The 21,407-nt window shown below is 40.7% G+C and overlaps 1 protein-coding gene across 2 annotated transcripts in view; it reads right to left on the bottom strand.

The window, feature by feature from the left end:
• The window catches only part of NRXN3 (neurexin 3), a 1,709,419-nt gene that overhangs the window by 1,448,691 nt on the left and 239,321 nt on the right, over positions 1-21,407 (bottom strand). The window lies entirely within an intron of this gene.

Genomic DNA, 21,407 nt, shown 5'->3' with positions numbered 1-21,407 from the left:
GCTTGATTAAGAATTAAGGTTTCAATGGATGCACACAGTTCTGTATTTTTCAGGCTTTGCTCTGAGCCCTGATCTATCAGGACATTGTATGGATCCCTAATAATACAAGAATTATATTCTGCCAAATAATGCAAGAATTATATTCTTCTTAAGTAGGCGCTCAGAACTTTAGCTGTTCCCATGAGGAATTTAATTTAAAGGAATGCTATACATTTAAACCTTCACCAACAGGCACTGTAACAGATCCATTCCTAGTATATTTTGGTGTCTAGGCCTATTCTGTCAAGTATACAGTACTGGTTACTTCCAGCTAACTGTACTCCCAAGCGAAAACAGTAAGTGTAAAGGAGATGATTCCTCCAGACAGCAAACACAGACCTAAGGCAGAGGAAGCAAACCCTCTATCATTTCCTTTGCACTGGAATGTAGATAAAAAAGCATTATGATAATTTTCATGCCATCAAACATTACAACTTGATGTTTTATGTTTACTGTTCCCTGTGTGAACTGTACATGGGGCTTCAGTGAACCTCACTCTTATGCACCTTTCTGCAATGTACAGTACACCGAATCTACATTGGTAATTACTGTGGCTTTCATGCACATAAGTTGACATAAAAGCCCACAACTTGAAAACATTTCAGACAAAAAACAAACACACACACACACACAGAGAGAGAGAGAGAGAGAGAGACTGTGGTACTTTAAAGACTAACTGTTCATCACATAATATTCAAATATACATCACACTAGAAGCAGCTGGGGTTGAAACTGTAATTCTAACAATATTTCCAAAATTTCAGCAGTGACTTGTCTATTATTGATAGCAAGCCTGGCCAGAGCTGACAATGACTTTTTCCTCTGCCTCTGAAGTGTGACTACTGAAGTGCGATTGCTGGAGGACATGGGGATATTTCTGTGGATGGTAAAACAAGATCCAAATGGAAGAGATAAATCTTTCTGGTTGCCATATGGCACCCATAACCAACACTTCCAAAAAGTCAGATGAAAACAAAATTTTAAATGAGTGACAAGAGGACCTAAAAGCAAAAGATGATGTGAATGCTCAGTGCCCAACATAGAAAATTTCCTACAGTAGTCTGCCTGGAGCTTGTTAGCTAAACTGCTATAAACCCAAATGCAATCAAGACACAGCCAGAGGGAAGATTCATTTTAATTGTTAACAGCTTCATTCTAATGGTTGGGAAAGAGAAAGCAGGAAGTCCCAAGAACATTTTATTCCCTTTTAGGATCTTGGACTGTTAACAGTAGAACACCTTCTGTTTACCTTCCTCCTCCTGGTTCCCTGTGCTCATATGAAAGCCAGCTTATGATTTACATAGAAGAAAAGAAACTACAATAAGAGAAGGAGTAGAGGGAAGAGACTGGAGGGGGGGGGGTTCTGACCTGGAATTAGTGATGAGTTGCAAACAGAAATATAATAAATTGTTGATTAGCCAGCAACTCAAGGTTCCTTAAGATTTATAGTGATATCATTAAGTCAGCAGCTCTGAATTTAAAACTAAAAAAAAATCTTTGTAGCTATGTAAGAAAAGTAATACTGTATGTGAGGGCAAGAGGAGAAGAGGACAACAGAGGACAAAATGGTTGGACAGTGTCGCTGAAATAACCAAGATGAATTTGACCCAACTCCGGTAGGCAGTGGAAGACAAAATGTATATATTTCTTTATAAATTGAAAAGAATTGAAGATTTAAAAAAAAAAACTGCAAGTGAGCGAAAGCAAAACCCATCCAGGCAGAGGGCTTTGAGTCCTTCGAATTCTGGCTCATACTGAACATATGCAACCGTGTTAATTGTGCTAAACTGAGACTGGCATTTCTTTAACCCAGCAAATTATTCATATTTAATAACTAGATGACAGACAAGTGTTACAAAACTTTTCCTTATTGGCTCTATTAAAATGGACCAGTTCAGATGGTTGAGAATTTCATTTGACTGTTTGTTTGTTTGTTTGTTTGTTTAGCACTTAACTTGAATTTGCAAATTCAAATCGTAAAATTATCCAGAAAAAAACAGAGATTTTTCTTCTCTGTTAAATGTGGAAGGCAAGTCAAACAGATTCATCCATCCTTTTTTTTTAACAGATTGTTCTGAAAAATATTCTATAGTGGACATTTAAGCCATGAATTGATTTTTAGGGCAAAATGGGGATGGGGTTTAAAGATGATAGCCCATCAGTTCTCAGTGAAAGAGGATTTGAAAAGATCTATGTTGTTACTTTTTAACGTGAAGGGTGAATATCTGAATATGCAAATCTGACACAGTGAAATATTCAGGTCTCTGCAATTGAATTTTTATGAATTATAAGCTGCTTAAGTAAACTTTCTAGAACTAATAATTTTCACAAGCCTCTAACTAAGCCTACAATATTAACAAGTAACAGTAGTCCTTAAAAAGCTTCTCTCTCAAAACTTTGGAATATATCATCAGAATCCCATCAAAAAAAACCCTCACTATAGAATACAAATATACTGGACAGGAAATGAAGATTATGTTTAAGAGATTCCAAATTATATAGTGATGTCACTGAGGAAAAGAAATATTATACAACTCATTTTCATATCCTATTTAACATCACATAAGTTACAGAAACTATATAAGTTTGTTAATACAATCTGTTCACAGTGCAGTCAAGATTGTGTAAGTTAAACATATATAACAGTCTAACAAAGTTCTCAACCTTGGGTAACCCAGATATTTTTGGACTACAATTCCCAGAAACTCCAGCCAGGACAGTTAACCGTGAAGGCTTCTGGGAGTTGCAGTCCAAGAACACTTCAGTTGCCCAAGGTTGCAAACCTTTGGTCTCTGATATTGAATACGTTAGTCTAATGTGGTGCTGCTATAGAAATATAAATGGATATAAATTACCAATGAACTCAATGTTTTACTCTTAAGATTGTTTAAATAACTGATGCCCAATGATCACAGAATAGTTGAGAATATATTTACTTGTAAGAAGCAACTCTTTTAGAAAATGGAGATCAACACCTGGCATAACCTAGTAATGCATGTTTACATTACATAAGAAATTTGAGCAGATCAGATTACGAACAGCAACTTAAGGTTAATGGAATACATGTATTTAGTGCTGCAGATTGAAAATAATTTTAAGAATATAAAATAAATCTTAAAGGTAGTGTAAAAGAAACGTTAGAATTGTACCCAATTTTTCAAGCAATCCTATTTGTTCTCACACTTTTTGCTGGTTTGCTTAAACATATTTTACATTATGACTTTTTGTGCATTATTCATATTTCATTACCGTATTTTCTTGTCAAAATTTGCTAAAAAGTTTTTTGAACAAAAGGAATCTACTGGTATCTCAATCAAAACCTTGTAAACAGATAGATGTGTTTGTGCTATCTAGGTTTGTACGTATCTTTTTCTGATTATTAATTTCCACTGTCTTTGCTTTTGTTTTGTTTTGTTTGATTGTTCTTATTTTATTGACTGTTAACAGAATACAGTGGTGCCTCAACTTATGAACATCCCTACTTACGGCCATTTCAAATTACAACCAGCTCTGCCCGCAAAAATTTTGCTTTGACTTGGAGCCGGAGCTTTGAGGAACCACCAAAAAAAGGCAGGGGAAAAGCCGGGAAATTCAAACCGTTGGTGACAAAGAGGCTGGTTCTTTGTAACGGTTAGGGAAAGGGATGCAGCTGCAGGAGGGAGGCGGTGGTGGGGCCGTCCCTTGGCGCTCCTCGCCACCCTCCACGGGACTGATGCCGCTGTTGCTGCTGGGTCCCAGTCCTCGGCTTTGGCGCGGGGGTGGAGGGGGCCCTAATCCTGGCTCCTCCTGCACCGCTGTCCCTGGCACGGCATGGCTGCGCTTAGCCCTTGGCCCCGCGGGGGCGGCTTCGCTTCTCCGCTGGCAGGCGGCTCCTGAGCAGCAGGTGCTTCGCTTGCCGGGGGTGCCCGATGCTGCCTCCCGCTCCAGCACTGACACTAGCGGCTGTTTGCTGGGGCAGCTGCGTCAGGCCTCGGCACTCCTTGTCTCTTCTTGGAGAGGGGGCAGAGGGGACCCCGATCCTGGCTCCTGGAGCCTGGCACCACCGGCAAAGGAAGCTGCATGGTCAGGTGAGCACCACTGCCACCCGACAGCTCCTATGGGGACAGAGAGGAGGCTTGGGACTGCCTGCTAAGGTAAGATGCTGCTTTTTGCTATTTAAAAACTGGTCTGGGTGGGTTTTGCAGGGTAATTTTGGGCTGGGGGGGTTATGTTTCTGTGCTGTGTTGTTTGTTTTTAGGTGATTTTGCAGTCCAAGCTCTGTTTATTTTTGGGTTGTGTTTTTTTGTTGTTTTGTGTGTGTGTGTGTGTGTTTTGTGGGGTTTTTTTTTTTTGCAGCCCCAGCACGTTCCTATGGGGCTTGCAGTGCTTTCTTTTTTTATTTTGGGGGGAGTATTTTGGGGGGGGGGAACGTACTCATGCATTCCTATGGGAATGCATGCTTCAACTTATGACCATTTCGAGTTACGTCCATCTTCTGGAACGGATTATGGTCATAAGTCGAGGCACCACTGTACTGCATTGCACTAATGGGGCAGAGAGAGAGAGAGTAAGAGAGAGTTTCTCTCTCTCTCTCTCTCTCTCTCTCTCTGTGTGTGTGTGTGTGTGTGTATGTATGTATTTTGCACAAAATGCAAGAGTTTTTTTCAATGAAAATGGAAAGGGGTTTGTGCAAAAGGCTTGTTAGTGCAAAAAACCCCACTACAGTGGTGCCTTGCAAGACGAATGCCTCACTGGATGAAAAACTCGCAAGACGAAAGTGTTTTGCGATTGTTGTGGTAATTCGCAAGACGGCCTTTTCTATGCCCGTGCTTCGCAAGAAGATTTTTTTTCCCGCAAGAGCGAAGCCTCACAAATAATTTGTTCGTCTTGTGAGGCTTCCCATAGGAATGCACTGCAATGCATTCCTATGGGAAACCGCGCTTTCACAAGATGAAAATTTCACAATACAATGATACTCGTGGAATGAATTACTTTTGCCTTGTGAGGCACCACTGTACTTTAAAAATACTGGTATTGTGGTTGACAATTTTTTTCAACAGCACGTTTTAACGTTTCATAGCAGACTTTGAGAATTTTGAGAAAATCTGCATTCATTACTTCCTTAAATGGAACACATACTAGAAACTAGTGCCATAAAGTCTAAATCCTTCTTAGTAACAGAGTGCCAGTATACAAGACTGAAAGACTCTGATCTCTATATATGGCTTGAAAAAAATAATGCATTTATCTACAGAAGGAAAGTTATCCCAACAATTTGAAATACATAAGCCTTTATAGTTTGTTGCATAGAAGGAAGATAGATCTCAATCCCAGACTCCAGGGACTATATTTCAAGCTTCTGCTATAGGTGCTAATGTGTATAAGCCAGGAAAAGTCTACTAGCATTAGGTGTGTTATGTAAGACAGTTAACAGTATTGTCACCAGAAGAGGGATGACTAATTTACGCCAATTTGATTTAAAATAACATACTCAGTTAAAAGAAAAATAGGACAGAAAATTGCACAAATCCAATAAATTGCTTCATGTGTCGCAAATAATCACAGGTATCATCACTACCACCTTATTATTATTATGTTTAAAGCAGTGTTTATCTATATTTATGAAGCACTGTTGAGAAGCCTAAATGCCCAAAATATTAGAAATATTAGAAATGGCATGCTTCTGTTTCGCAACAGAAAAAATGTTAGTAAAAAAGAGCAAGAATGTGTGTTATACTGACCTCAAATGATGCTGCATGTTAAAAAAAGAAAATTAGAACAAGAGAGAAGCGCAGACATCCAACTGAAATAAAAAGGAAACCTCAATAGCTTAACAGTGTCATGTTATAGGCATAGTATATGTACTTTGACTTTTTTTTTAAGAATTGCCTGCTGCTCTTAAATCATTAATTCTGTCTTAAAATAGACATGCCAGAAAATCTGGTAAAGTGTTATCATGAACTTGAAGTCTGTCTTTTGAAAGTAAGGCATGCCACGTCTGTTGGTGTCTGATAATGGTCCTCATGAAGAACTTTGGATAGAGGCTCGTAACATTGTCCAGGAGGCAGCAACGAAAACCATCCCAAAGAAAAGGAAATGCAAGAAAGCAAAGTGGCTGTCCAACGAGGCCTTAGAAATAGCAGAGAGGAGAAGGGAAGCAAAATGCAAGGGAGATAGGGAAAGTTACAGAAACTTGAATGCAGACTTCCAAAGAATAGCAAGGAGAGACAAGAGGGCCTTCTTAAATGAACAATGCAAAGAAATAGAGGAAGATAACAGAAAAGGAAAGACCAGAGATCTGTTCAGGAAAATTGGACATATTAGAGGAACATTTTGCGCAAAGATGAACATGATAAAAGACAAAAATGGGAAGGACCTAACAGAAGCAGAAGACGTCAAGACGAGGTGGCAAGAATACACAGAGGAATTATATCAGAAAGATTTGGATATCCCGGACAACCCAGACAATGTAGTGGCTGACCTTGAGCCAGACATCCTGGAGAGCGAAGTCAAGTGGGCCTTAGAAAGCCTGGCTAACAACAAGGCCAGTGGAGGTGATGGCATTCCAGTTGAACTATTTAAAATCTTGAAAGATGATGCTGTTAAGGTGCTACATTCAATATGCCAGCAAGTTTGGAAAACTCAACAGTGGCCAGAGGATTGGAAAAGATCAGTCTACATCCCAATCCCAAAGAAAGGCAGTGCCAAAGAATGCTCCAACTACCGTACAATTGCACTCATTTCGCACGCTAGCAAGGTTATGCTCAAAATCCTACAAGGTAGGCTTCAGCAGTATGTGGACCGAGAACTCCCAGAAGTACAAGCTGGATTCCGAAGAGGCAGAGGAACTCGAGACCAAATTGCTAACTTGCGCTGGATCATGGAGAAAGCCAGAGAGTTCCAGAAAAATATCTACTTCTGCTTCATTGACTATGCGAAAGCCTTTGACTGTGTGGACCACAACAAACTATGGCAAGTTCTTAAAGAAATGGGAGTGCCTGACCACTTTATCTGTCTCCTGAGAAACCTATATGTGGGACAGGAAGCAACAGTTAGAACTGGTCATGGAACAACTGAGTGGTTCAAAATTGGGAAAGGAGTACGGCAAGGCTGTATATTGTCCCCCAGCTTATTTAACTTATATGCAGAACACATCATGCGGAAGGCTGGACTGGAAGAAACCCAAGCCGGAATTAAGATTGCCGGAAGAAATATCAACAACCTCCGATATGCAGATGATACCACTCTGATGGCAGAAAGTGAGGAGGAATTAAAGAACCTTGTAATGAGGGTGAAAGAGGAGAGTGCAAAAAACGGTCTGAAACTCAACATCAAAAAAACTAAGATCATGGCCACTGGTCCCATCACCTCCTGGGAAATAGAAGGGGAAGATATGGAGGCAGTGTCAAATTTTATCTTCCTGGGCTCCATGATCACTGCAGATGGAGACAGCAGCCCTGAAATTAAAAGGCGCCTTCTTCTTGGGAGGAAAGCGATGACAAATCTTGACAGCATCTTGAAAAGCAGAGACATCACCTTGCCAACAAAAGTCCGAATAGTCAAAGCTATGGTTTTTCCTGTAGTGTTGTATGGAAGTGAGAGCTGGACCATAAAGAAAGCAGACCGCCGAAGAATTGATGCCTTTGAATTGTGGTGCTGGAGGAGGCTCCTGAGAATCCCCTGGACTGCAAGGAGAACAAACCTATCAGTTCTGCAGGAAATCAACCCTGAGTGCTCACTGGAAGGACAGATCCTGAAGCTGAGGCTCCAGTACTTTGGCCATCTCATGAGAAGAAAAGAGTCCTTGGAAAAAACTTTGATGTTAGGAAGGTGTGATGGCAAGAGGAGAAGGGGACGACCGAGGATGAGATGGCTGGACAGTGTCTGCGAAGCAACCAACATGAACCTGACACAACTCCGGGAGGCAGTAGAAGACAGGAGGGCCTGGCGTGCTCTGGTCCATGGGGTCACGAAGAGTCGGACACGACTAAACGACTAAACACACAATGGTCCTCAATTTGCTCAATATCAAAAAGGGGGAAATTGCCAAGCACTTTTCCTTCCCTACATGCTACATCACATCTAAATTCTTCACAGAAAAACACTTCTGTATCAAAGGATAGTCAGTGGCTGCCAAACAAAGGCATATATTCAGTAAAGATCCATGAGCGGCAACTTTGAGATGTGTAGGGCATTGCTACTGGCGAATACGGAGGTCTTCATTTTAAAACCTTTTCCACAAACACACACACACACACACAAAACTTCAAAATACTATTTACAAAATACAGATTAGAAAGGCAAGAGGTGTGTTTTAAGAAGGTAAGGACAAAGATAAAAATTATTCCCAGTAGAGAATGATAGATATTGCAAACCAAATGTATGTCTGTGCATGCTTGGAAAAGATAGGAAAGGTAGCTCCAGACATTGCTTCACATCCATATACCAATGTAGACATGCCTCTCACACACATACCCATATGACATGAGCATATCAATAAATGCTGTAGGAACAGGATGAAGGTAAGAGGGCTGCTCTACCTCCTGCCAATTGGAGGACTTCCAGTCCTATAATTTGGCTGGGTGGTTTCTGCTGAGTTATAGTACTGGGAAGTCACTGATTCCAAAAATCCCACCATTAATATTTCCATTTTAAGGACTTCTGCTGCATTTCACAGAGCCCATGCCTCCTGGCTTGCAGTGAGACTATCATTCTCACCCAGTGGTACATACATATATGAAATATAGGCAAAATTAAAACAAATTAAAATGTTAAGATAATTAGACTATTTTTTAATCAGAAGCGGGATCCTTCAATAGTGTTACCTCACCCACTTGACAGATAGTCTTTTGTACACATTGTGGGGTGTAAACTGCATGCACAAAAGTGCTGCATTGATTGAATTTCTCCACAGTCACAGAAAATGTGTCCTGTATCCCAGTAGCTGCATTTTACTTGATTATTCTTTGATCTTTGCTACTTTGCTTTGAAGTCTATTAAGTAAATGCCAGATGATCCGGCCAGAGTCTTATCCTGGTGGGAGAAAGGGGTGTTCTCTCTGTTCTCCAAAGGTGTGGCCTCTTCTGGTTTAATACCCTCTTCTGGTTTAATATATAGAACTTGAGAAGTGTGCAAAAACTTTTCCTCAATTTTAACCATTGTACAGGGGATTGGTGCCCAGGAAGTGGACTGATTAGCGCTGTATGACTTTATTTCATTCATGATTTGTTAACACCTTTTGATGTACTTCTGAAAGACTAAATACGAGACTTTTTCAGTGGGGATAGGTTTAAGGGAGCCAATACTAACACTGCATGATTTATTAAGAGCTACATTCACTTATTTGGCACGTGCTGTTTAGTACCACACTAGCATTTTCTGCTGTTGAGTAGCACAGGGAGAAAGCAGTTGTTCTTATTGTTTGTAGGTCTGCACTCCAGTCTGATTCAGCCAGTTTCTTAAGTACTGTATCTTATTTCTGGCAGCAACTTTATGTCTGGTGTTTAGATGGTTTTTATAGGTCAGGGTTCATGTGACATGTGAACAATTGAAACACACCTTCCTGAGATAATTAAATGTTTCTCTGTGAACAGCAACAACATTTCAAATGTCAGGGAAGAGTATAGAGCAGTTCACATTAACATTAACGCCTGTGCAATCCTGCCCTGAGGTGAGGGAACCACCAAATATCCTACTTTTCTTGGAGATGAAACATCAAGCATGAACAAAGCCACTGGAGGAAATAGTACTCCCTATAGTTAACCTGTTTCTTTTTCATAATAGGACTTTCTGTTTCTGCAATGAAACAAGCTTGCAAATTAAGTCCATGTTTAGGGGTGTGAATATCACAACCTCTTACTTTCAGAGGAAAACTGAGGGGAAAAATAGGTGATTTCTCCTCGCAGCAAGATTGCTCAGCATAATTTTTTTCTCTCCAACAAATGTTGTATGAAATTTTGCAGGACTTCTTAGAAGTTTTGTGGTCACTTCTTCTCCAATCTATGCCAAATAGTTTGAGATTATGACAAATCTTGCACAGAATGGTAACTTTCCTATGCAGGATTCAGCAGGAAGGCCATTAAGCTGTCCAAAAAACTGTCAAGTTTCCTGGATAGAATAAGGAAGGAAGGAAGGAAGGGAAAAGTGAGACCAGAGTTTTATATTAACATGAAGCAATTTATTGGATTTGTGCAATTTTCATGTGGGGGGGAGTTTGGAGTGGTGAACCTTGAAAAAACATTGAAATTAAGAAATTTTGATATTACTTGTCACACCCCTACTAATGAGCAGTCACAAAACAAACACATTGAACACAAGATAACAGAAAAAGAAAAACCATGTACTATGTACTATTTGGGAGAGTACTTCTACAAAACATGCTAAACGTGTTATCAAGTTTGACACACAGACAATACATGGAGTCTCTAGGCAGTATCAACAGACACTTACACAATCAATCTCAAATAATACTTTGTCATTTCAATTAACCCATTATCAGAGCCCATTTCCAAAAAGCCTTCCTACTCAATTTGTATTACATATATTTACTAGTTTTCAGAAACAAGTAACCCATCTGTTCTTGTTTTCCTTGCCCTATTCTAGTTAAATAGATCTAAAATCACGTATGGCTGGAGCACACAAAACTGGACATGATGTTGTACTGCATTTGTTTTCTGCTTTTGGAAACTCACTGTTTGCATTATGTAGAGTGATCTTAACAAGTACAGATCTACATAAAATGATTATTCATTGCTCCTTTGTTGAGGTTTCATTTCCAGGATTCTGTTACAAGGCACATCCAGTTAAAATGCACTCATTGGCTGAAATCCTGCTTCTTAGCATAGTAAATCAAAACTAGAGTAAACCCATTTGAATCTGTAGTACAGTGGCACCTCGACTTACGAACGTCTCCACTTGCAAACATATTGAGTTACGAATGGCTCCGTTCGCAAAATGTTGCTTTGTCTTACGAACAAAAAAAAAAACCCAAAAAACCTTTCCTGCCCTTTTTTTGACCTCAGTTCATCATAGGTCAAAAGAAGAAGAAAAAATAAAAAAAATTCTCCCCCTAGTGGTAGAGCATGAATCAACCAGCTTTGCATTAGTTCCTATGGGAATTAATGCCTCTACCTATGAACAGCGCCTCAACATACGGACGAAAAACAGCCTGAACGGATTAAATGGTTTTCAGTGCATTCCTATGGGAAATCTTTCCTTGACTTACGAACTTTTCGACGTACGAACGCCATTCCAATACGGATTAAATTTGTATGTCAAGGTACCAGTGTACCTATGAAGGAGGTGATTCACCAAATCCCCTTGGATATAATGAGCCTAGTCTAGTACTACTTGCTATACTAAGCAACAGGATTTGAGCCATTATAAGCAAACTCCATGCAATCATCCTCATGAGCAAATACCCTCATGAAAGAAGATCCTATATTTCAAATACAATATAATTATTTTAAATGAATGAACCAGCTCTTTAAAAGTGTGCCTTCTTCAGTTTCCAGTCTCAGTAACAAGCATTTGCTGAATACTGCATTAACAATGAAGTCACATTCTACATGCATTTAAGACATTTAGCTTATTTTAATTTATTTTAGCGACAGGATAATCCTTGACTAATGAACCAGTTCATCATGAAGAGATCAAGTGGAGATAACAATCCCTAGGAAATATCTGCACCTGAATACTCAGTTATTTGCCCTCTTTTCTTGGATCTTGATTTCTAACAGCATAGCAAGGAACTTATGCACTAAATGAAAACTGCTGGAAACACACCCACTGACTTGCTTTATTCAAACTTCCCACTCAAAAGGATGAGTATGTCAATCGGGGAAGAACACAACAAATACTCCCTTTCAACTGCTGCCACCAAACCAGTGAACACATCATTCAAATAAAAGGAAGTTTTACATAAAGACATTTGATGCATCTAGTTTAGCAATCTGGAAAAAATCCCATCTTCCTTGCAGATCATCTTTCCAAGGCTTAGCCACATTGTGAGAAGAGCAAGGTATATGACTGATACTATCTAATTACCAGCTAATTTGCATAATTACTCACTGGCACACCTTTTTATAGGGGTGACATCTTTGCAAATTTCTAGCTGCACGATAAGCTATTCATAAAATGGAGGTCACCATGCTATCACATACTGTACCAAATTGTTCAAAAATATTTGGTTCTGAGATGGTCAGTTTCGCCATATGCCTCTTCACCTTGTTAGAAGTATAGTCTGCAGCAGATACTGGCAGAGAACAATTGGGCACATGACCTATCACACATTTATTTCCTTGCTTTTAGACCAGTCTCTTTATTAAACCAGTGTGGGCAACTCTAAGAAGTCCAAGAGCCACATCCCTATCCCTTTGGAAGGTTGCACTTGCTGCCACACCCTGAAATTTTAAAAGCTGTTCTTAAAAAAATACTGACAACCCTCCCTCCCTCTAGTGACCAACGTTATTTCCTGATTTACAAAAAAAGGGGAGATGTGGGGGGCCCACAGGCCCACTAGAGAGTATAAGACTTTCTATGCAAAACTATGTTTTCAAAAAGCAAATTTAAGGGGGATGCTAGAATCCCTATTAGTGCTAATCCTAAGAGACCACATCTGGGATCCTGAAGGCCTTATACACACCATAGACTGCATTCTGCCAAACCCTAACTTAAGCTTATGACAGATAGCCCTATGGTTCTTTCAGAAGCCAAATCAGATGTTCCTTCATAACATCAGCAGTTTTCAAATGCTAACCATGTTGCTCTGTTGCATGCATAACACAGACAAAACAGAATCAAACAACAATTATACAGAAGCACTGTAGCATCATTAATAAGTAATGGTAACCAAACTTCTATGAAAAACGGGTTACAAACCACTACAGAGATCTCTCTGCAGTATGCAGTTGTAAAGTATTGTTGGGCACATTCCTCAGAGCATTCTGGTATAAGAAAGTCAATGCCCAATAGGGCTGAGTGGAACATCACGTGAACTGCATGTGAGCCTAGAACAGAAGTGGATGGATTTCAAGTTCATCAGATCAACTTTGCTGGTGTGTGTGTGTGTGTGTGTGTGTGTGTGTGTGTGTGTGTGTGTGTGTGTGTGTGTGTGTGTGTGTGTGTGTGTGTGTGTGTGTGTGTGTGTGTGTGTGTGTGTGTGTGTGTGTGTGTGTTTTACTAGAACCCCCAAGGTTCTCCTAAACAGTCACATGCAAATAGTGGCTGACGGCAACATGAAGGAAACTAGATGTAAAATTTTGGTTAACAGATTGCAGTTATTTAACTGCTGCAACTTCTGAATCACAGAATGACCTGGATATACAAATGAGTTACTAAAGACTGAGAATCAATAACACTTCTAAAACTGGCTAGCAGTCTTGCACAAAGACATTATCAGAGATAATGATTGCATGCGGAAGGAACACTGAACCTCGGTGTGTGTCTACAGCAATTTGGTTTAGCCATCATGGCTGTATCCTACCTCAAACTGAGATCTGTAGTTTTGAAATGTACTGTACTTAGATTTCTCTGCTACGGAACTCTAACACAAAAAAGAGAATAAACGCTAGAGGGCACTGGCAGAGAATTCCAGGATTTCATGGGATGAAGCCATAGTAAGGTGGAATCACCATACTAAAACTATCTGGTATAGTTGTAAACACAATCTAAATGTCTGACACAAAGCTAACTACAGCAGGGAATTCTTTTTTATTTCTGCCTGCAATTTCTATGTAAAACTATGTTTCAAATTATTGTGAGTCAAAATCCCAAAAATGTACAAATTGCCCCAAAACATATCAATAAATCCCAATCTACCTTCCACTTGCTCTTTCTCTAGAAGATACCCCAAAATCTTGTGACCTATGGGAGTTCCATGGCAGGTGCTCTAGGATTCCTCAGCAGACAAGTCATGTGTTCCAAGAAGACAAAAGGAATAACAACCACAGCCATCAAATTCACTGTCATACAGATTTCTCATGCATGGAAAGATATCTAAACCTAAAGACAATCTTTGCTATATTTCTGTCTCACAGCAACATATTTTCCTAAATTTTGGCTTAGACTTCTGAGATTATGACAGGCTTGCAGCACATTCTGACAGCATCCTATGAAACCTAAGATCAATGACTGATATTTAAAACCCAAACTTGTCAGAGGGAAGGTGAGTGCCTATTCCTCTCATTTTACACATGTATCCTGCAATGTTTTGCTTAGTCTGCACTTCTCAGGCTGGATTTCTAAGTAATCAGCTTCTTTTGGAATTGGTATTCCTCTGTACAAGTCTCCACCCTAAGTAACCTAAGAATCAAATAATGCCTTAAGGTTGCAATATACACATTTTCCTAGGACTGAGTCTCACTGAGCCCAAGGAAACATACTTCTAAGTGGGCATGTGATTAGGCTGTGATTAGTAGGGATGGAAAAGAATTCAGTTGGATTGAACAGTTTCAATGAAGGCAGCAGTTTTACATTCCCAGATTCTTGATGCGAAAAGAAACACATTTGGCCTCAAGAATTCACACATTCACGAGGTTCATCAGGTGTTTCACAGAAATCAAGTATGCATATATTTCAAAGTGTGAATGTTTGCCAGGTACAGGGTTGAAAAATATACACAAACATGTTTTAGTCAACAAGGGAGGAAATGTGTGAATTAGAAAGAACACATGAATAAATGTGAACAAATTTCAATGTGGGGAGACAAAACAAAAGTTCTGAACTGAATATGAAACAAACACGGGAAGAAAATGCAAATGGGATGCAGAGAAATACAACAAAATGGAAGTTCAGTAGCTTTTCATATCCCCAGTGCTCAGGCACAACATTACCCAACACTGTATAGCGTCCATGTTATGCAGGAGAAACATATCAGAACAGTTCTCCATCTTTAAGCCTCCTATATTCATGTTTCCCCCTTCATGTGTTAATCTCATTAAGACTCTACATGTAGTTAAGCAATGGTGAGTCTCACCACAAGCCCCCACCTCAACATCGCAGCCACCCATCTTCCACCACCTAGCTCTGAGTATTGAGTTAAGGTCTGAAGGAAGAGCTAGCTACACTTGTGAATACCCCAATGAGGGGGAAGAAGACAGTTAGCACCTCCTTCAGCTCTTCAGCTCAATCACAGAGACTGGGACAGAGGCACGAGAGCAGCTACAGCGCCAGTACCATTACCTTCCAGTCATACAGAATCCTCTCACATAGACAATCCATGTAAGAGAAAAAGATATTCAATAACGACCAAATTCTATAATATCCAAAGAGGGCTCTTGATAAGCAATCATATCCAGATGTTAACTAGGAGAGGCCATTCCTAAGAAGATGGGAAGGAGCTCTATTAAGGTTTCACTATGATCTAAAACTGCATGTATAAGTACAGTAGGACGCCCTTATCCATGGGAACATCTTGAATATTTTTGAGCCCCTGTCAAGGGCTGCTACTTTTCCCATCTGCACTAGTTTACCCCATCCCCAGTATGTGTGATCAATGGGAATGGACTAATGAGCTGTCCCTTAAGACTCCTAAATTAACTTCAGTGACCATCTCATTTGCAGATCTGTAGGACCAAGACCATGTAAGTTAATGAGACTAACTTCTGAATAAACACAGGTTGGATAAAACTGCATCCCAGCACTATATGAAGCCCAGCCCTTCGCCTCTTAAGTTGCAAAATAAATCTACTCCTAAATTCCCTGTTTGCAAAAGAGGGCTGGGATGCTTTCCTTATCAACTCTGCCCTTCCTCAGAGTGAAGGGAACTCCCCCTGCATCTCCAACAGGGAAATTCTTTTGCTTTGAGGAGCAGTAGCCTAATGAACCTGTTTACTGGAAGAAAAGCTCATCTGATCTCCTGGGCAAATATTGCCAAATAAAATCCCGCTGCACCGCCACCCCTTTTGGTGTGTTTTTTTTTCCTACTGTATAGCTTTCACTTCCATACATATTAATCAGGAATGAAATGCAAATATACAGCTTAAAATATATACTGTAAGTACATTGAGAGGGAAGAGAAAATGACCACTCAAGAACTCTCACATGCACATCAGGTCAAGTCAAGAGTCAAAGTGCCTCCAGTGGACCCACACTCAGAGACTTGTACAAAACGGCAAGCCACTCCATTCAACTCCGGCTGCAAGGCCATGGCTACGTAGCCAGACACTTCAAAAACAATAAGGCTGGGAAATCATCTGGCTGTTCAAAAAAAGTTAATATTTTATAATGATCATTATCATTCTTCAAAGTTCTTGTCTCCTGGGCCTATAAAACTGATTCAGTTCAAAACCTGAGCTCTTTGGCCTGGCTAGAGAAAGAAGAATCAGAAGAGAGCTTACATAAACTCTCTCTCTCTCTCTCTCTCTCTCTCTCTCTCTCTCTCTCTCTCTCTCTCTCTCTCACACACACACACACACACACACACACACACACACACACATACACACACCACACACACACACACACCGCACCAGTCTAATCACACACAATTTTCTGCCTTATACCCCTAACCTCCATGCCTAAAGCAGATATATATAGCTTAGAATGACCTTTAACCAGCCTACCTAGCCTGAGCTCAGCATGAATGCAATTCACAGACCATTTCTGCTCTCCAGCTTTCTTAACACAAAAAAGGGACGGAAAAATCAAAACCCAAGCACAAAGCAAAAATATATATATATTAAAGAGAAAGACAGAAAATAACCCTGCAGAGCAATCATGTCTAGGTTTGCTCTGTTGGTTTTTTCTGTTCCTTTGCAGGACACAGAAATGACCCCTAGTGTGTTAATTATTCTTATTACTTAAAAAAAAAACTCTCTCCACTCAAATTGGAGGAGGGGCAGGGGCACAAGTGTTCATTTTTGCTGCTTTACTGACAGAAAGATGGAAACAAGTTTCTTGGTGTAGTTTAGTGGCCACAGGTGCAACTTTAGGAAATGACACTTAAAATCTCTCCCCAGTCATGAACTCATTAGAAATGGGCACATCTGTGAAGTCCGTTTACAAAGACCTCTTAGCTTAAGTGGTTTTATGATGCCTTGCCACTAGATTACTCATATTTGTTCTCTCTGGTTCCCACGCAAGATCACTGGTAGTCCTTTGGTAGCCTCTTTCCATCCGCACTTCTTATCTCCCATAAATAATCTATTCTGAAAATCACTGTGATTTCTTTTACTCTTTTTCCCCTGTGTAAAATTGTGTACTTCTGCACAATTTGGCACCACACCTCTATAAAATTCATGAGGCAGATTCAGGGAAGCCACTATAGGACTTCATTTACCAGTTTGGACAATCTGAGGATAATAATAATGCAAATCCACTTTGAAGAAATATGAAACATTTCAAATTTTACAGCCAGCTCTGGCCAACCAACATCAAGCAGGCAAGTAGACTGAAAGGCAGCTCAAAGAGGGACTACAATACACAGCCAGATGTCAGAACTTTTATAAGCTCAACCTCTATAACCTACTGGTCTCCTGAGTCACCTGACCTTTGCTGAACTGTTAACTGCACACCATCTTTAAAATGGTGACACTGAAGTATAACGGAGAACAGTCTATTATTGCCTATTCTAGCACACTCCTATGGTGATTCAGGGCTTAGAGTCATCTGTGTCCCATTAACAAAAGCCCTAGGTTTCGGATCCTTCTCACTTAGTTTATTACATTTACATTCTGACTTGCTGCCAAAGAGCTCACCGTAGTGAACATGGCTCTCCTCTTGATTTTTGTCCTCACGATAACCCTCTGATGTTGCTTAGAGTGAAAGATAGCGATCGGCCCTGTGAAGGGAACCTACACCAAGATCTCCATGTCTCAGAGTAATACTCCACTCTAACATTGCTCAACCAGATGTGTGCCAACTGTTTTGCATTTCAACAACTACTGACCTTACTGGCTATGGATGATGGCAGCTGAAACACCTGGACAGCATTAAGTTGGGAAAGGCTACTCTACCCTATATCACACTGGCCCTCATTGCAATTTAAAATGTGCACAATGAGTGCTCAGTATTATTTACTTGCAATTCTTGCCACCTGAATTTGGTATTCCTGCAGATAGTGAACTCCTCTGGCATAGTACAGAGTGACATAATTTTGTAAAAAAGAAGAAAAATAAGATCTCTGGATTTTTCTCAGAGTAACTACAAATAATGGATTTCAGTTGCCCTCAAGCTGGTCAGCTAAAACATAGAATCAGGATGATTGGGATGCTACTTTATCGTGCTTGTTTTACCCCTTGGGACAGAAACAAGTTATGAAGTGCTGGAAAAGAGGACCAGTTGCTACTGCTTGCAATGCTCTGAGTGGGCACTTTTTCTTTCTGTGCAATTCAGAACCAAACTAAACCACATTCTGTCTGACTTGGATCAAATTCAGTTCAGTTACAGCCACAGCCAACAGAGCAGACCTGCTGTGGTGGTCCTTAGTGAATTGCTCCCCACTGGTCAACACCTTAGGATGCAACCTGGCTCAGCTTGATCTGCACTATAGTGAGAAGATGTGAAACATCAATTTCTCTAAGAATCAGCTGTTCCTCTCTCCATGTTGCAGTTTCCAATAGAGATAATGACCCCTCTTTTTGTCAAGTGCTTTTCAACCTACCAAAGGATGTATTGCAGCCAGTCCCACATTAAGCTACTGTATCTCAAAGGCAAGAATCCCTCCTGACTCTAGAGCTCCCTCCTAACTTACATACCATTATTACCAGTACAGTACTGGATAGTTAGCTGTCATCTCAAGAAAGTCTCCCTCTTCATCTCAATAAATCCTGTGTCCTAAATTAGGAGAGATTTGTCCCTTTGAATCCAGACAGAATATTGTTTCCTCTCAGTGGACCACAAGATGTCTGTCAGAAGAGTACATGCAGCACCTCAGTACAGCCCTGCGATCTCCAGTGCCTCACATTCAGAGGAATCACACTTGTGGACATATGGATTTCCTTCAGCCATCAAGACCTAACAGCCACTTGGAGAGAAATCTACAGAGCACAAATGCAGAGCCTTGTGCCCTCCATGTAGTCAATGCTAAACGGATTACGAAAGTGGATGTCCAAAACATTGGGAGAGGCAAACATCCCCACCCCATTCACAGGAAATAAGGTTAACTTCCTTTTAAAGACACCTAAACTACAATTTGGGATGGAACAGTTCTCCTTACACCTCACACTCTGTAATGCAACAATGATATTACACACTCTCTAATGTCTTCACAAATATTATATGCCTCTCTCTGTGACAGAAAAGGACAATGGAATAGTAGTCAGAACTTTCAACTCATATCCCACCATCACCCTTCCTTTGTTCCTGCCTGGGAAAAAGCCATGGCAGGAGTGACACAGAAGCAGTAGCAGTTATCCTTTTTCCTGTTAGAAAATTGTGAGGGAGGCACATACCACATCATTATCTAGGCATGCCACCTCATTACCCACAACTGTAATTTAGATACATCTGGTATAGCTTAGTGGGTTGGTGTCTTGCACAACAGGGGAAGGCACTTGTGACTCGTAGCCAAAGAATCCCTCAGTCGCTGGAATGGAAAGGCAAAATGGGCCAAATACTAAAGCACTCTCCAACACAGACAACCAAGGTGAGGCGATCCAAAGCCACAGTCTACTATCAGTCCAAAGGTCAAAGCCAGGTCAGTACCTACTACAGTTCATGAGGAGGGTTGAAAAGCATAATCCAACGATCTAGTGATTCAGGCATACTTCAAGAATTTAGAACAGAAACTAATAGATACACTGCACTAATTTGCAGTCCTAATTGAGGGCTTTTTATAGTTGGACTGCTGGAGCCCCGCCTGGTGCTCAGGTGCAGAGGTTTGGACATGAGGGAGAACTCAGCTTCAAGATTTGGCCCTTGGATCTTCCTCCCAAGAAGACTCTCTACACCTGAGGAGGCTCCTTCTCTTGAGGAGTCCTTCCTCTCCAGCCAAGTACTTTATCTTGGAGCTTCAAGCCACAAACATGCATTCATAGTTCTCAATTTCTGCAGACTGGGCAGCATTCCCATCTCCTCCTCTCACTCAGCCTTTGAGCTTTTGTCGAGCCAGGAGCTCTAGGGTCTCTAGGTCTGGGCAATTCTTCTTTCCTAATGAGTTCTGGAATGCCAGGTTCCTTCTTGCTAGAAGATTCCTCCAACAGGAATACAATGGTCAGAGCACCTGGTGCTGAAGTCAGGGATTGGGACTTTGAATCCCTACTGTGCCTTCCAGACCAGGTGAGCTCACCAATTGAGTGTATGACTCATGTGACTAGTGGTGCTAGGTATTCTTCCACTTGTGCAGCTTTATGCAGGCTGCATAGTCCCTGAATGCCACCTGAAAGAGGGACTGATAAACCATTTTTGGGTATTTTATACCTAGAATATCCTGGGAGGATAATCACCTTGACAGTCACCATCTCCACACCTTCTGTGTTCCATTCCTCTCTAACCTCAATGCTATTCTTTTTCATATCTCGCCGTCTAGCAAATGTTTGGGCAGAACTTAAGAGTTTTTAAGGCAACACATGACTCTTCACTGGTCAGAATAAGAAGGAGGTCTGTTGTAGAAGGTGGCACACTGGGCATGTAATGGAGAGTGGAACATCTATCACCAGATGGCCTTAATGGTAGAACAGCTGGAGGACAATCACTAAGTTTAGCTTCTACACATGGGAGGTAGTTTTAGATTGGCTGAAAACAGCTGCCATTATGCCGTAGTCACTGGAAGATAAACAGCCTGCAGGTAGATGGTTCTGGCAATGCATCAATGCCATACCCTCAAAGTGAGATGAAGAGGAAGCAAAAATGTGTGTCTCCTTGTTTGTTAAGCAATACATTACAGTGATATTGCCCATTATGACCTAGACCAGTGGTTCTTAACCTTTGTTACTCAGGTGTTTTTGAACTGCAACTCCCAGAAACCCCAGCCAGCAGAGCTGATGGTGAATGCTTCTGGGAGTTGCAGTCCAAAAACATCTGAGAAACAAAGGTTAAGAACCAGTGACCTAGACCTTCTACATCAGTGGTCTGAATGTTTGAGGACATTCCAGATGGTCAACATTTCTAGGACACTGATGTTGTACATTCTTTCCACAGGGATCCCCTGTCCATTCATTGCCTGACAGTGGAATTGGGAATTATGAATTGAAGGTGTGTGAAGGGATTGAAATTTGACTTTTCAGTGCTTATGAGGCATCCAAGAGAAGCAGTGAGGGAATGGTGTGTAAGACATCACAGAGTGTGACATTCACCTCCTTAATACACCTATGTTTTGTGCCATCACAAAGGTTCCAGTCATGTTCTCCTTTCACTGCCACCAGTGTATTACCTCCACCCACAAAATAAAGGATGTTTGATTAGATACTTGTATGGTGAATGCAAACAAAACTTATTTATTAAAGTGAAGC

The sequence above is a fragment of the Pogona vitticeps genome, chromosome 1, assembly GCF_051106095.1.
Source record: "Pogona vitticeps strain Pit_001003342236 chromosome 1, PviZW2.1, whole genome shotgun sequence".
In the NCBI taxonomy this organism is placed as follows: Eukaryota; Metazoa; Chordata; class Lepidosauria; order Squamata; family Agamidae; genus Pogona; species Pogona vitticeps.
Note: the sequence above shows the minus strand (reverse complement) of the source record. Positions and strands in the feature narration are given on the sequence as shown.